Raw genomic sequence first — 16665 nt, forward strand, 5'->3', positions numbered from 1 at the left:
GTAAATGTATTTGCTGTGGCTGGTACAATATCGCAAGCTCTGTATAATACTCGCCCACAATGTGTACTCCGGATGGAAGTTCGATGTGTTACTTGTAGATGGTATACACTGAGCTTGGTATTTATTTCTAGGCGAAGTACAACAGTATCATTCCCATAGGGTGAAGGTGCAAAACACTGTAACCTGTAACACAGAACATTCAAGTCCTGCAGAACAACCCCAATTTCACTGAACACAAATCACGATCTTTCACAAAGTTTAATAAACTCTGTATCAAAGTTTTTGCTGCCTTTTTCTGAAATGTAAAGATTCTGACAGCTGTTTTGTCAGTAGCTGTAAGTAGGTATGGTAAGAGTGATGTTAGGATGCTGAGAGGCTTGAGGGTAGGATGCCAGGCAAGTAAGGAGTCAGCTGGGTGGGATAAATGTTGGGGACCATAGAATGCCCATTCTATAGGGTGCCTGATGAGGTGGCAGCTGGATATGGTACCAGTAGGGTGTGGGTAGTGTGCCAGGTGAGGGTCACATGCCAAGTGGGAAGAAATTACTTGTCAAGTGGGTATGGTACAAAGGTGATAAGTTAATAAGGTAAGCAATATAGCCGTTCGGAAGTTTTGAATAAGTAGGAAAAATTGGCTTTGATGGCGGGAGGTTAGGTAGATGATAGGGAGTGTAGGTGTCATAGAGCTAGAGTTTTGGAATTTTTACAACCTTTCAGTCCATCATGTCTGCACTGTAGCTCAGTGGTTAGCAATTCTGCCTCACAGTGTCAGGGACCTGGGTTCGACTCCCACCTTGGGCGGCTGTCTGTGTGGAATGTGCACATTCTCCCCTTGTCTGCGTGAGTTTCCTCTGGGTGCTCTGGTTTCCTCCCACAGTTCAAAGATGTGCAGGTCAGATGAATTGACCATGCTAAATTGCCTGTAGTGTTAGGTGCATTAGTTGGTGTACATATAGGGTAGGGTGGGTTACTCTTCCGAGGGTCGATGTAGACTTGTTGGGCTGAAGGGTTTGTTTCCATACTGCACAGAATCTAATCTAAAAAAAAAATTGCCTACCACTGATGTCAGGCCCACTGGTCTATAGTTCCCTGGCTTTTCCTTATCACCTTTCTTAAAGTGGCACCACGTTAGCCGACCTCCAGTCTTCTGGCACCTCATCTGTGACTATCAATGATACAATTACTCAGCAAGGGGCCCAGCAATCACTTTCCTAGCTTCCCACAGAATTCCAGGCTACACCTGATCAGGTCCTGGGATTTATCCACTTTTATGCATTTCAAGACATCCAGCACCTCCTCCTCCATAATATGGACATTTTTCAAGATGTCACCATCTGTATCTTAAACACTTTGTGGATTCCTGCCACTACTACATTCTCAGGCAGTAGGTTCCAGATACTGACAACTCTTGAAGCAAAAACAAAGCGTTCACTCAAATCAGAAAAAAAACAATCAAATTAAAATCTTCTGCTTCTTGCCTTAAAACAGTGTTCCCAACTATTGATTCCTCTACTAAGGGGGAAAGTTTCTGCCTTGTCTAAGCCACTCAGAACCATGTGCATCTCAATCTGATCCTCCCCAGCCTTCTCTTCTCTAAGGAAAAAAGCAACACCAACCTATGTAGTCTCTCTTCACAGGTGAATTGCTCTGGTCCAGATAACTTCATAATTAATCCCTTCTGGGGGTATATGATGACCCAGTGATATCATTGCATTATTAACCCAGAAACTTAGCTAATATTCCTACATCCCATTTTCCACTGTTCTGCTCACCAGACCAGCTTATCTGTAATGTACTAGTCCTAGGCTTTCCTTTCAGTATTTACAATATCACCAATTTTGATGTCATCTGTGAATGTACTGATCAAACTATTCACATTCATGTCTAGATCATCACTGTACTCAAAAGAAAACAGCCACCCGATGCACTGGTTTCTTCCTCTGGGTGCTCTTGTCTTTTCCCACAGTCAAAGATGTGTGGGTTAGCTGAATTGGTTATGCTAACTTGCCCATAGTGTTCAGGGATGTGTAAGCTAGGTGCATTAGTCAGGGGTAAATGTAGTGGAATGGGTGTGGATGGGTTACTCTTCGTAGGGTTGGTGTGGACTTGTTGGGCCAAATGGCCTGTTTCCACACTGTAGGGATTCTATAATTCTATGACCCAGCTCTGACCCAGTAGTACACCATTGGACACAGGCTTCCAGTCACATATAGACAAATCAAGCAGGCACAAGAATAGGCTAATTGTCCCTTCAAGCCTGTTCTGCCATTCAACAAGATTCAAGAAGGGTAACGCCTGAAATATCAACTTCTCCACCTCCTGATGCTGCCTGGCTTGCTTTTTCCTTCCAGCCCCCTCCTTGTCTACATTCAACTGCATCATGTCTGACTTGACTTTAATTTGAACTCTACATTCCTGTGTAAAAGCTGAAAGAACAGCGAATGCTGTGAATAAGAAAAAAAAAACAGAAATTGCTGAAAAAACTCATCAGGTCTGGCAGCATCTTTGGGTCTGGTGACCTCTCCTCAGAACTGATGGCAGCTAGGAACATGTTGGTTTATATGCAAAAGCTAGGGTGGGGGAGGAGGTAAAAAATAAATGATAGGTGGAGATACAGCCCAAAGAGAGAGAAGAACATTGGACAGACAAAGGAATGGATAGCGATCTAACTGGGAGAGTGAGTAGCTGTTAATAGAGACTGTTAGTGGCTAAAAATAGGTAGTGTGTGATGGCAGACCATGTGGGAACAAGGCCTAGTGTGTGGGATTGGGAGCTAGGACATGGGGGAGTTCAGGCCTTAAAATTATTGAACTCAATGTTGAGTCCAGAGGGCTGTAAAGTCCTCAAGCAGAAAATGAGGTGTTGTTCTTCCAGCTTTACTGAGTTTCACTGGAGCACTGGAGCAAGCCGGAGAAAGAAATGTTGGCCAGGGAGCAGGGTGTTGTGTTAAAGTGACAGGCAACTTGAAGTTCAAGTTCATTTTTGGGGGAGAACATCAGTGTTTTGTTCAATGGTCACACGGTCCACACTTCATTTCCCCAATGTAGAGGAGACCACATTTATGAGCAGTGAATGCCAAAAACTAGATTGTGAGAAGTGCAGGCAAAATGCTGCTTCAACTGGAACGTATGTTGGGGGACCTTGGATAGTAAGGAGAGTGGAGGTAAATGGGCAGGTGTTACACCTTCAGCGGTTGTAGAGGAAGGTGCCATGGCCTTGTAGTGGCTTGATGACACCTTCCATTATTTTATTGATGATCAACAGTAGACTGATTGGGTGGTAATTGGCTGGTTTGCACCTGTTCTACTTTTTGTGTGCAAGAAATGCCCAGGTAATTTTCCATATTGTTAGTGTTTTAATGGGGACATGGCAAGTTCTGAAGCACAAGTCTTCAGTAATGTTGCCAGAACATTGTCAGTGTCCATATACTTTGTAATATCCAATGTTTCCATCTATTTCTTGATCTCATGTGGAATGAACATTCCCTTTAAACCCTTCCTATTCATACGTCCAGAGGAACCCGGAGCAACCCACGCATACATGGGAAGAACATGCAAACTTCACACAGACAGTCACCTGAGGCTGGAATCAAAACTGGGTCCCTAGTGCTGTGAGGCAGCAATGCTAACCACTGAGCCACCATGCCACCCTGTAATGTTGGGACCCTGTAATGTTGGGAGCCTCTGGAGGAGGCAAAGATGGATCATCCGCTCAACAATTCTGAATGAAGGTTATTGCAAATTCTTCATTGCCCTGCTGTGCTAGGCACCCCTTGAGAAATGGGATGTTAGATGACACTCCTCCTCCAGTGTGTGTTCAATTGTCCACCACTATTCATGAGTGGATGTGGCAGGACTGCAGAAATTAAATGTGATCCTTTGGTTAGGTGGAAGGCAATTAAGAAAGTAGAGTGTGGACAACAGGATATAGGCAGTGGGTTAATGGAATGCAGACAACGGCGTGAGAACAGAACAGATGATGACAGAACTTGTGGGGTGATGAGGTTTTCATCACTATGTAACTGACAAACTATGTTGAAAGCCTTTGTCAGTCATGGTCTTGCACAAGACACTGCTCCTCTGATAAGTTGACTTGGCAATGATGTTGAAAATATGAACCTGTGATGATGCATTCATGCGATGAGTCTCTCATCTCGAATTCAGTTTGATTTTATTCAACCTCCAGGTTCTCTTTTTTCCGACATTCCACACCCTTTATCAGACTCATCTAAAAAATCAAAAATGAAAATGTATTGTTTGGCAACTGCATCAACGTCGAAACCATAAATGGATATAACACTTAATGAAGCATCCAGATAAAAATGTATGAATAATTTGAAAAAAAAATCAACAAAAGAAAAATATCTTACAGTCAATGAAATAATATTGTCATTGCAAACCAAGACATGCTTGCTACATTATATAAGGTGAATGCAAAGACTGTTCTGTCGATGTCTCTTGGCTCCAGTTCTGGAGCAGTAATTTCTGCAATTTGCAGTGATCGGCAATAAGCAATTCCCAACTCAATATTCGCATTCCATGGGATAATTGGGATCAGCAAATCTTTGCATAGTGCAAGTTAACATCACTAATGCATGTGTTGCTAATCAGCAATAGCATCCTACTTGTATGTTGCTCCATTAATATAAGTTCATCTAATGTGATTCACCACACTTTGACTCTGAGCCATATAAAGAGTCATTCAAAAAAGCAACTGCATGAAGCATCAAATAAAGTGATATTAAATTGGAACTTAAACCAGGAAAGGGAGGTAGAGACAGAATGATACAGAGTTGCACAGACATCGAATTCCACAGCATTGAAGGAGTCTATTAGATCGATCGAGTTTATGCCAGTACCCTGTGGTTCAATCCAGTCAGTCCTGTTTCTCACTCTCGCCATGTAGTTTTAAGTTCCACAAATGCCTTTTCAAATTCCTTTCATAACTAGGTATCAGCTTTCCTTCAACCACTCTCATACACACTGAGTTCCTGGTTATTACCTGTCTGAAAGTGTACCATTTATCGTGACTTGATATTTTCAGTCTTGAAGTATATTTCTTTGGATCCAAGTTGATACTGGCCCCATTACTCCACAAACCTCAACTTACATTATCAGTCTTTTAAGGGCTACTTTGTCAAATAGTTAAAACAAAATCCATGTGGAAAATATGCACTAAATCTATCAGCAAAATTTCCTTTTACTTATCTAGTGAACTTTGCATCTTTCAGGCCCCTTGTGCATTGTGTGACCAATATTTTACATATGTGTCTCACAGGTTTTTCACCAGTAGGTAATTGGCACAGCTTTTCCATGTCTACGTGTATCTGCTCTCGATCTTTATTTCTCCCAAGGACGGTAACCTAAGCATCTCTAATCTGAATACTTACCAAAAACTCTATTCCTGGAACCATTCTGGTCAATCTACTCTGCACTGTCTCAAACAAAATTACATCCAGTGCAGAGATCCCCTGTGGACATTCCCATCAGCAATAAGCATACCGTTTTGGATACTGCTGGGGGGATGACCTACCAGAGGAAAGCCATAGTAGTCAGTTCTCTGGCACTGAGCCTGACACTGTGGCAAAGAAGGGGAGGGGGTAGAATAGAAAAGTACTCGTGGTAGGGGACTCAATAGGGGAATTGACAAGAGATTTTGTGGGCAGGATCAGGATTCCTGGAAGGTATGTTGCCTCCCTGGTGCCAGGGTCCGGGATGTCTCCAATCAGGTGTATAAGGTTATAAAAGGGGAGGGCCAGAAATTGTGTTACATATTGGCTTTAATGATATAGCCAGAAAAAGGATTGATGATATAAAAAGTGATTTCAGGGAGTTAGGATGGAAGCTGCAAAGCAGGACAAACAGAGTAGTGTTCTCTAGTTTACTACTGGTGCCACGAGATAGTGAGGCGAGGAATAGGGAGCAGGCGTAGCTTAACACGTGGCTGCGCAGCTGGTGTAAGAGGGAGGGCTTCAGATATGTAGATAATTGGGATGCCTTCTGGGAAAGGTGGGACCTGTACAAGAAGGACGGGTTGCATCTGAACTGGAAGGGGACCAATGGCCTGGGTGGAAGGTTTGCTCGAGTAGTTCGAGAGGATTTAAACTAGTATGGCAAGGGGGTTAGGAATGTGAGCAGTATACCGGAAGTGAGAGTTGATGCAGATGAGGCAATAGCAAGAGGTAGACCAGCTAGTGGGAAGGATTTTCCTGGAAGGAACCAAGGGATCAGTTAAAGTGTGTTTGCTTTAACGCAAGGAGTATCAGGAATAAAAGTGATGAACTTAGAGCATGGATCAGTACCTGGTGTTATGATGTTGTGGCCATAACAGAGACATGGGTTTCTCAGGGGCAGAATGGTTGCTGGATATTCCAGGGTTTAGAACATTTAAAAAGAATAGGGATAAGGGACAAAGAGGAGGGGGTGTAGCACAACTAATCACAGAGGGAATGACAGCTACAGGAGCTTCCATTGTCGAGGAAGATCTGCCTACCGAGTCAGTATGGATGGAAATTAGGAACAGCAAGGGAGCAGTCATCTCATTAGTGGTTTACTACAGGCCCCCCAAAAGCAGCAGGGAGATTGAAGAAAGCATAGGTCGGCAGATTTTGGAAAAGTGTGGACGTAGTAGGGTTGTTGTAATGGGTGACTTTAACTTTCCCAATATTGATTGGAACCTCCTTCGAGTAGAAAATTTGAATGGAGCTATTTTTGTAAGGTGTGGTCAGGAGGTTTTCCTAACTCAGTATGTTGATAGGCCAACGAGGGGAGAGGCCATTCTAGACTTGGTGCTCGGAAATGAGATGGGGCAGGTATCAGATTTTGTGATGGGAGAGCATTTTGGTGATAGTGACCACAACTGCCTCACATTCTACATAGCTATGGAGAAGGAGAGGTTTAGGCAAAATGGGAGGATATTTAATTGGGGAAGAGGAAACTATGGTGTGATTAGACATGAGTTAGGAAGCATGGATTGGGAGCAATTGTTCCATGGTAAAGGCACGATAGACATGTGGAGACTGTTTAAGGAACAGTTGTTGCGAGTGATGAATAAATATATCCCTCTGAGACAGGCAAGAAGGGGTAAGATAAAGGAACCTTGAGTGACGAGAGCAATGGAGCTTCTTGTCAAAAGGAAGAAGGCACCTTACATAAGGTGGAGGAAGCTAGGGTCATGCTCAGCTCCAGAGGATTACAGGCAGGCGAGGAAGGAGCTCAAAAATGGTCTGAGGAGAGCCAGGAGGGGGCGCGAGAAAGACTTGGCAGAACGGATTAGGGAGAACACAAAAGCATTTTACACTTATGTGAGGAATAAGAGAATGGTCAAAGAAAGAGTAGGGCCGATCAGGGATAGCATAGGGAATTTATGTGTGGAGTCTGAGGAGGTAGGGGAAGCCCTAAATGAGTTTTTTGTTTCTGTCTTTACGAAAGAAATGAACTTTGTTGTGAATGAAACCTTTGAAGAACAAGTGTGCATACTGGAATGGATAGAGATAGAGGAAGCTGATGTGCTGAAAATTTTGTGCAACATTAAGATTGACAAGTCGCTAGGCCCGGACCAGATTTGTCCTCGGCTGCTTTGGGAAACGAGAAATGCAATTGCTTCGGCACTTGCGAAGATCTTTGCATCCTTGCTCTCCACTGGAGTCGTACCTGAGGACTGGAGAGAGGCAAACATAATTCCTCTCTTCAAGAAAGGAAATAGGGAAATCCCCAGCAATTACAGACCAGTAAGTCTCACGTCTGTCATCTGCAAGGTGTTAGAAAGAATTCTGAAGGATAGGATTTATGACCATCTGATTAAGTGCAGTCAACATGGCTTTGTGAGGGGCAGGTCATGCCTCACAAACCTTATCGAGTTCTTTGAGGACGTGACTAGAAAAGTTGATGAGGATCGAGCTGTGGATGTGGTGTATATGGACTTCAGCAAGGCATTTGATAAGGTTCCCCATGGTAGGCTCATTCAGAAGGTCAGGAGGAATGGGATACAGGGGAACTAAGCTGTCTGGATACAGAATTGGCTGGCCAACAGAAGACAGCGAGTGATAGTAGAAGGAAAATATTCTGCCTGGAAGTCTGTGGTGAGTGGTGTTCCACAGGGCTCTGTCCTTGGGCCTCTACTGTTAGTAATTTTTATTAATGACTTGGATGAGGGGTTTGAAGGATGGGTCAGCAAGTTTGCAGCCGACACAAAGGTTGGAGGTTTTGTTGACAGTATAGAGGGCTGTTGTAGGCTGCAGCGGGACATTGACAGGATGCAGAGATGAGTTGAGAGGTGGCAGATGGAGTTCAACCTGGATAAATGCGAGATGATGCATTTTGAAAGGTCGAATTTGAAAGCTGAATACAGGATTAAAGATAGGATTTTTGGCAGTGTGGAGGAACAGAGGGATCTTGGTGTGCAGGTACATAGATCCTTCAAAATGGCCACCCAAGTGGACAGGGTTGTTAAGAAAGCATATGGTGTTTTGGTTTTCATTAACAGGGGGATTGAGTTTAAGAGTCATGAGATCTTGTTGCAGCTCTATAAAACTTTGGTTAGACCGCACTTGGAATACTGCGTCCAGTTCTGGTCGCCCTATTATAGGAAAGATGTGGATGCTTTGGAGAGGGTTCAGGTGAGGTTTACCAGGATGCTGCCTAGACTGGAGGGCTTATCTTATGAGGAGAGGTTGACTGAGCTTGGACTTTTTTCATTGGAGAAAAGGAGAAGGAGAGGGGACCTAATAGAGGTATACAAGATAATGAGAGGCATAGATAGAGTCGATAGCCAGAGACTATTTCCCAGGGCAGAAATGATTAACACGAGGGGTCATAGTTTTAAGCTGGTTGAAGGAAAGTATAGAGGGGATGTCAGAGGCAGGTTCTTTACACAGAGAGTTGTGAGAGCATGGAATGCGTTGCCAGCAGCAGTTGTGGAAGCAAGTTCATTGGGGACATTTAAGAGACTCCTGGACATGCATATGGTCACAGAAATTTGAGGGTGCATACGTGAGGATCAATGGTCGGCACAACATCGTGGGCTGAAGGGCCTGTTCTGTGCTGTACTGAATTATATGTTCTATGTTCTGTGCTCTAAGGTGTACTGGTTACAATTGGATAGTGCCCTTTCATCTAAGGTCCGCAAAAACCTCTCTGCTTTCCTCTACGTATGAAGCTGACAACCTACTTACTTCACCACACTTTCAGCAGGTTTTGCCAATTTCAAAAGCAATGCACATGTGCCCTTTGTCTTTGCACACCATTTCGGACACCACACTTAAGTCTATGTTACCTGTCCTAACTCTTTTGTTAAAACAATTCTCGGCATGGGTATTGAATTCCATGTGCCATTTGTCTTTCCATTCTCCAAACCAATCAATAAGCTGTCACAGTTGTTCGCCATTCCTTCACTTTTAGTATGATTAGCAACATTTTAGATGATACACTTTATTCCAATGTAATATTATTACAAAAAATGAGCGAATGAAAACAATATTGCCACATGTCTGGAAAAATGCCAATCATCGCAACTTGCTATTTTCAAGTGCTGGCCTGCAAAATCCCCCTTTCTTTTAGTTTCTCACATTCCCTACCTTCCTTGTCATTTTGAAGCATTGCTTTTTGATTTCGTAAGTGCTGCCCCTGCTGTTAATGATCCAAACCTCTTCCTGAAGCATGTCTTCCCCAATGAACCCCAATTATTCAATTAAAATTTCTCCTGATTTGATTCTATCTTCCCAAAACCAGGTTACTTCGCATCCAATAAAATTAACCCCTCTTAATTTAGACCTTTTGTTTAGATCATTTCATTGCACTCCAGTCTTAACTTTTTGATTTGATGGTCACCCTTAGCCAAGAATCCCGTTCCCCACCAACACTTACTTCACTTGGCCCACTTGATTTTGTAGCAACAGATCCAGAAATACCTACTTTCTAATTGGACTGCAGACATGGATACTGGAATTTCTCTTGAATACCTATCAGAAATTCTTTCCCCTCTATATCTTTACATTAACAATATCCTATTATAGTGCTTGTTCGGTAGTTTCCAATAGTCCTCCAACATCATAACTACAATTTTGCATGGCTCAGTAATGTCCCTGCAGTTTTGTCTCTCAACCTTCCTTTTGCCATTCGAGGCATATTAAGCATCCCAAGTAGAGCGCTTCTCTTTTAAACTTCTCAACTGTGACCAAGGAGATTCGGTTTTTGCCTGCTTAATGAAATCCCCTCTTTTTAACACTGAATGACTTGCTCATCACTACCTCCACTCCATCATCTGTTCTGTTTTGCTTTTCAATATTTTCTGAACAGTTTATATATATATCCTTGAATATGAAAATTCCAGTACCACAATCCATTACTCCCATTGCATCATGTTCCCATGCTTGTGGCTCACCCATATTGTTTGCCAGATTTTAAATATTTACATATATACACTGCAATCTTTCTGCCTTCCATACTTTATTGTTCTTCTTCTATGTACCATGTCACACTTCATTCTGATGTCCACCATGCTCAATTATCTTATCCTTTTTGAATTGAAACTTCTTGCTCCAGAATTATTCTGTATTCCCCAAGAAATTTTGATGAGCTGAAGGGCCTTTTTCCATGCTGTTATCTCTATGACTTTAATCTGATATCATCCCTCCTTCACCACATGTCAGGCTACAATTTGTGCCTCTGCATCTTGTTAGCAAAATGTTGTGGAAATGATTTAGTGATTACAATCTTTCAATTACAGCTTTTCACTATCTCATAGGTCCTGAAAAGACTTGACTAGGATCACCATGTTATCCCCTCTTTGTCATAGTGTACCGTGATTTCTGGCTCACTGCCTTCTCCTGCAAAATATTCTGCAATAAGTTCCTTACACCTGTTACCCTTGTACCAGGAAAGCAGCCCCTATGCAGGACTCACAATGACATTTACATCCATGCCTGGTGCTCCCTTCATTGTTGGTTGCCAATTAATAACTGCACCGCTCAATTTTTTGTTCCTTATTAAGCAGACCTTTGTCCATTAGTGCCATGGTCTGGCGTGTACTTCTTTAACTTGTTGTCACTTCCACCAGTCACCAATTTGAATATCTGTTTCAAAGTAGTCCACACTTTAGCAATCCTTATACTTCCAGTCTCTTCTTATACTTCCTGATGTATAGACATCGATGACCCTGAATCCTTACTGTCTATGGGGTTTCAGCCTCCTCCAACACGTGATCCAGGAAGCAGGCATTCTCCAATATCATTCACAAAGACATCAGAGCATAGGAAGGTTGAGGGGTGACCTTAGAGAAGTTTAAAAAATCATGAGGAACAATGAAAATGTGAATTGCAAGGGTCTTTTCCCTAGGGTACAGGAGTTCAAAACTAGGGGGCATATATTTAACGTGAGAGCAGAACATTTTAAAAAGGACATGATGGACAACTCTTTTACAAAGAGAGAGGCTCATATGTGGCATGAACTGCAAGAGGAAGTGATAGATGCATGGTACAATTACAATATTTAAAAACATTTGGACAAGCACTTGAATGGGAAAGGTTTGGAGGGGTGTGGGCAAAATGCAGGCAAGTGGGACTAGTTTAGTTTGGCAACATGATCAGCATGGACTAGTTGGACTGTAGGGTCTACTTCCATGCTCTATGACTCTATGACTCTAAATGCTGAAATCAACTTGAAGCAGCTGGTGACACTTGCTGAATACATAGTCCCTCACAATAAGTGGTGTCCTGGCATTCCAATGTGTTGCAGAAATTGCAAGCAAATATATTTTATAGATTAGTGAGTGAGTGGTCAGGAAATACTGGTCTTATGGTGACACTCATAGCACTTTTTGTTTTACAAAAAATAAGAACAAAGGAACAAGAGCTTGACTGATGTTATATATCCATGTCTGGTAATGAATGACTAAATCCATAGTGTGCCATATGTGTTCATGTCTATGCATCAGAGATATAAGGGAAGAATATTGTGCCTTTGCCAATGTCTCTGATATCACCTGTGAGTGAAAGGATTTTGCTGTGGATCAAGGCAACTATATCTTTTTAGATGTGATTAGGTAGATAAATAACTGCATAAGCATTTCAGTAAAGGAGGAGACAGTTTTCACACTGGTTGAGAAAATTTAGGTATTCTGAGCTAAAACTGTCATAAAAAAACCTTCAAAGTTAGAGAACTGACTTTGAGGTGGGTGCCATTCTCCATTTCTCTTGGTTTATGATAGAATCTCCCAAGATCCCATTCAAGAAGTAGAAATGGCATTCTGGCTCATTGAATAACCTAATCACTCACCCAGCTAATTATCTTTTTGCTATGATAGATAAACATGGCTAGCTTCATTGGTCAGAAATTATAATGCCTCCACCTTCTCATGAGACACCCAAACAAATTCAGAGATGTTCAAAGCCCTTCTCTTGTCACAACAAATATCATTGTAACAAAGACTCATGCAGTGCACTACTGGGCTCAATATTAGTCACTTGCTGTTTCTGATACATATCGATGTTTGAGACATAAATGTAGAGGAGGCGAATAGGACATTTACAGGTGATATGAAAGTCGGCTTTTTGGGGGATAATAAGAAAATACTTTTTAAACTAAAGGGAGACATCAATGGAATGGTTAGTTTAACAAAAGTGTGTCAAATGGAATTCATCCCAAAAGAATTTTTGATAAGTCACTTAGGGAGACAAATAAGACTGCTAATACAGGAAAATGAATTGGATTATGAGAAATTAGAGAGACAGGGGAACCTTGGAGTTTATGTCAATAGATTCTTGAAGTTAAAGATCAGATAAAGCAGGTGATTAGGAAGCTGGATAGTAGACTTTGCCGATAGCATACAAGCAGAGAGGTTATGCTAGAATCATGTTAATTACTAGTTAGACTGCAGCGAAGGTAATGTGCATATATGTAGTTAGTTCATTATTAGAAGATATGATATCTCTAAAGAGAGCACAGGGGAAATTTGCAATGATGTCGGTAGGAATGGTGAATGTCAGTTTTGAAGCAACGTCTCGGCTGAACGTTTTTTGGGAGTACGGAGGCTTGGGGAGGATAATTGAGATGCAGATTCAAAAAGAGGGACCTGTTTCCCTTAGCTAAGTGCTGAATTAACAGAGGCAATAGACTGATATTGATTAAGAGAAAGATTAGAGCACAGTTCCCTTGGAGTGGAGTGGGAGTTGTGAACTCAGTGTCAGAGACATTGATGGAGGCAGAAAAGCTTATCATGTTAGAAAATAAGGTTGTAGATTCATGACTAGTGTGCCATAGTCTATGGGCTATGACCCAAAAGCTGGAAGATGGGATAAATTGGAGAAATCTTTCATTGGTGCAGACACAATGAAATGAATAGACCCCTTCAGCAGGTCACCTTTGCTATATTTTAATTTAACATTGAATCCAATTGGTACACATTTTAGTACAAGAGACAGCATAACTGGAATCAAATTTCGATTCTGTAAATTATCCATATTTATTTAAACAAGCAAATTAAACCAAGGGGTCAATCATCTTACAATATATCTCTGCTAGGATTAAATTGCAAACTGCATACTTACAAGAGGTTGATATATAGTTTGGAACTTGACTAACAAGTTCACCTTCAAACAACTTAGCTATCTATCAGTGCCTGAAATAATCCTTGTGCAGCTCCTCAATAACTTCAACGCCATATGCAGTGGACATTCATGAAGAGTTATAAATTATGTCGCTTTGATTACAGGAGCAGAAAGCTTGCCTACCTTGTGCCTGCCACTCATCAAACGTCTGGATAATTTTCTTCACATAACGTTGGATAAACCCATTCAGAAGAGCGCAGATAGCATGCACTCAGAAACAATAAACATCCAGCAAATTATCTGTTCACAGCCATATACAAGTAGAATTATTAATTTTAATTCCTCTTGGTACTTGCAATATTATCGCCTTAAGGCAGAAATCACTGGAGTGTGTGTTGTCCCCTTGCGTGCACTGATACCTAATTTGGCCTTGAGGTAGCCATAAATAAACTGCCTAAAAAAAACCTGTACAAGCTCAGATGTCCATGTGAGTAAACTGCAGCACTGCAATAACATTATCTATTTTTTGACTCTAACGCGAATACATACTGGATAAGACACTAGTACTGTGTTACATAGAGTCACTTTGTTTCAATTCGTCTTCTCATCTGTTTCGGCATTACAATGACAATGACAATGAGGTCAGTTTAAAGATTTAGCAGAACTCAATTTCATGCAATCTTGTGTATTAGGGTTTTTTAATCTATATCTAATCGGTCACAGTCTTAAGCATGTAAGCCATTAACAGAAGACAAATGAGGTTTTTTGCATGGAAATCCTATAAATAGCTATATGCAGATCCATTCTCAATGAAACATTATATCCTATCATTCTATATCCACTGACCCCTGTTAGTTCAATGTTACCTTCTGAAATATATTTTGCAAGGGTGGATACACTGTTCTTTTGCAGCTGAAATGATACCCTCAGAATGTTACATTTTACTAAAGTTCTCATCTCTACACAAAATAAATTTCTGTAAATAACAAAAAGAAAATTTGACAAGCTGCTTGACCGATCTGAGCTCCTGCCGAAGTGTAATATTACCCATAGCTGTTCAGAAGGTGGGAACCACTGTTGGCCCCAACGCAGAGGAAGTTTCCAAGAAAGAACCAGGTAAAAGGATTACTTGTTTGTATGTTCGATTTACTCAGACATAATCAGAAATTGTTTTATGCCATGTAAGGCAAGATATCCCCCAAACTTCCATTCTCCAGTGAAATACAGGTAGTCATTGTGATTATCAAAGTTGTCATTAGAATGGTCAAAAGATCAATGGAAAGAAAGTTATGTTCAATTGTAGTCGCATTAGCCAAAGTTTGAAATTAGTTTATTTTTTTCAAAGTGTTATTGCTAATAAAAACATGAGGTAGGCCATCTAAGTATTCCTCAAGATAGATAGATTGGATTCCCAGGACAGGCATGCTGTCAAAATGATATCTGGCACCAAAACTGTGCTCAATACTCATTTTGTGTTCAATGGTTTGATGATGTTGAAGATGTCAGCTTCAAAGAAGGTCAGCTGAGTTGCAGTTCATTCAGACTACCTAATGAAATTAGACCTGTACTAAGGCAGCATGCTGTTTATATATGAAATAGTGCAATGAAGTCTGAGATTATTCTGTTGATTGGAGGAAAGCTTGTAGTCCACCAGTATTCACAATTAATTGTGAAATGATCCCCTATTTACTTGATGTAAGCAATAGGCAAGTGGCGATATAGAGCCTAACTCCTGCAAATAACTCCTGTCACATCAATTTGTTTCATTTCACCAAAGATTTAGACCAAAATCTTCACTATGGGGAGAACGCTGGTAAGTGGAGTTGAAATGCCCATCAGCCATGATTGAATGGCGGAGTGGACTCGATGGGCCGAATGCCTTACTTCCACTCCTATGTCTTATGCTCTTATAAAGAGTTGGTAGTTTGATGAACAAAGTTTGTGTTGAAAAGATAGCACATATATGGTCCTTGCAAAGCATTAAGAAGTTATCTTAAAAGAAAGCAGTTTTCCAGAAAGATATGTTAGGAATGGTGCATGTCACCATAGATGTTAATGGCATGTTGAAAGCACCTCTCATGTCCAATCCCCTCCATTTTGTGATGGGACAGAAACTTGGGTATGATGAAAAAAGGAAGACATCAAGCATATGCAAAGGATGAAAAGGCCTGTTGACCTACAATGTTGCTTTGTACAATTTATGCGTGGGGATAGAGATAATGTGGCAGAGACCCGACTGCAGTTCTGCCCATGAATGCCTAAAGTTTTGTGGCAATTGCTGAAAGGCAATAGAAAATGGAATGGAAAAGCTGTGAGGTCTATTCAAAAACAAAATCTGTGGACGTTGGAAATCAGAACCTAAAACAGAAATTGCTAGAAAGTCTCAGCAGGTCTGGTGGCATCTGTGCAGAGAAATCAGAGGTAAAGTTTCGGGTCTGGTGACCCTTCTTCAGAACTGGTGGTAGTTATGAAAAACCTGGTTTTTATGCAGGAGATAGGATATGGGCAGGAAGAAAGAGTAAATGATAGGTAGAGAGAGACCCTATTCAAAACATCATTCTTTGCACAACATTGTTGCCAAGATGTCTTCTATTCTACATTGCTCAATCATGAACTCCAATGTGTTAAAACAAGGAGCAGGAGTTTTAAAGTGAATTTGAGAGAGAAACGTACACACCCCCAGAGTTGTGGGTATCTGAAATGACTAAAGGGTAGATGGAAGCAGAAACCCTCAATATATTTAAGAATATTTAGATGAACACTTGAAATGCCATAACACACAAGGCTACAGTCCAAGTGCTCAAAGTGTTTGATGACTGACATAGGCATGATGGGCCAAAGGGCCTTGTTCCATGTTAAGTGGCCTGATATTAGCCCTGTAAATTAGAACAAAGAACAAAGTACATTACAGCACAGGAACAGGCCCTTCGGCGATCCAAGCCTGTGCTGAATCAGATCCTCTATCTAAATCTGCCACCGATTTTCTAAGGATCTATATCCCTTTGCTCCTTGCCCATTCATGTATCTGTCCAGATGCATCTGAAATGATGCTATCATTCCTGCTCCTACTATCAATGCTCTGCTGGCAATGCATTCCAAGCAGCCACCACCTTCTGCATGAA

At 41.4% G+C, this 16665-nt stretch overlaps 1 long non-coding RNA gene across 1 annotated transcript; it reads right to left on the reverse strand.

The window, feature by feature from the left end:
- Positions 1–243: 243 nt before the first annotated feature.
- On the reverse strand, positions 244–13921 carry LOC132817811 (uncharacterized). Its single transcript, XR_009644924.1, has 2 exons — positions 13727–13921; positions 244–4227 (listed from the first exon to the last, which is right to left on the reverse strand). It is a non-coding gene; the product is annotated as an uncharacterized LOC132817811 (long non-coding RNA).
- Between the last annotated feature and the right edge of the window lie 2744 nt (positions 13922–16665).

The sequence above is a fragment of the Hemiscyllium ocellatum genome, chromosome 8 (genome assembly GCF_020745735.1).
Source record: "Hemiscyllium ocellatum isolate sHemOce1 chromosome 8, sHemOce1.pat.X.cur, whole genome shotgun sequence".
Lineage (NCBI taxonomy): Eukaryota > Metazoa > Chordata > Chondrichthyes > Orectolobiformes > Hemiscylliidae > Hemiscyllium > Hemiscyllium ocellatum.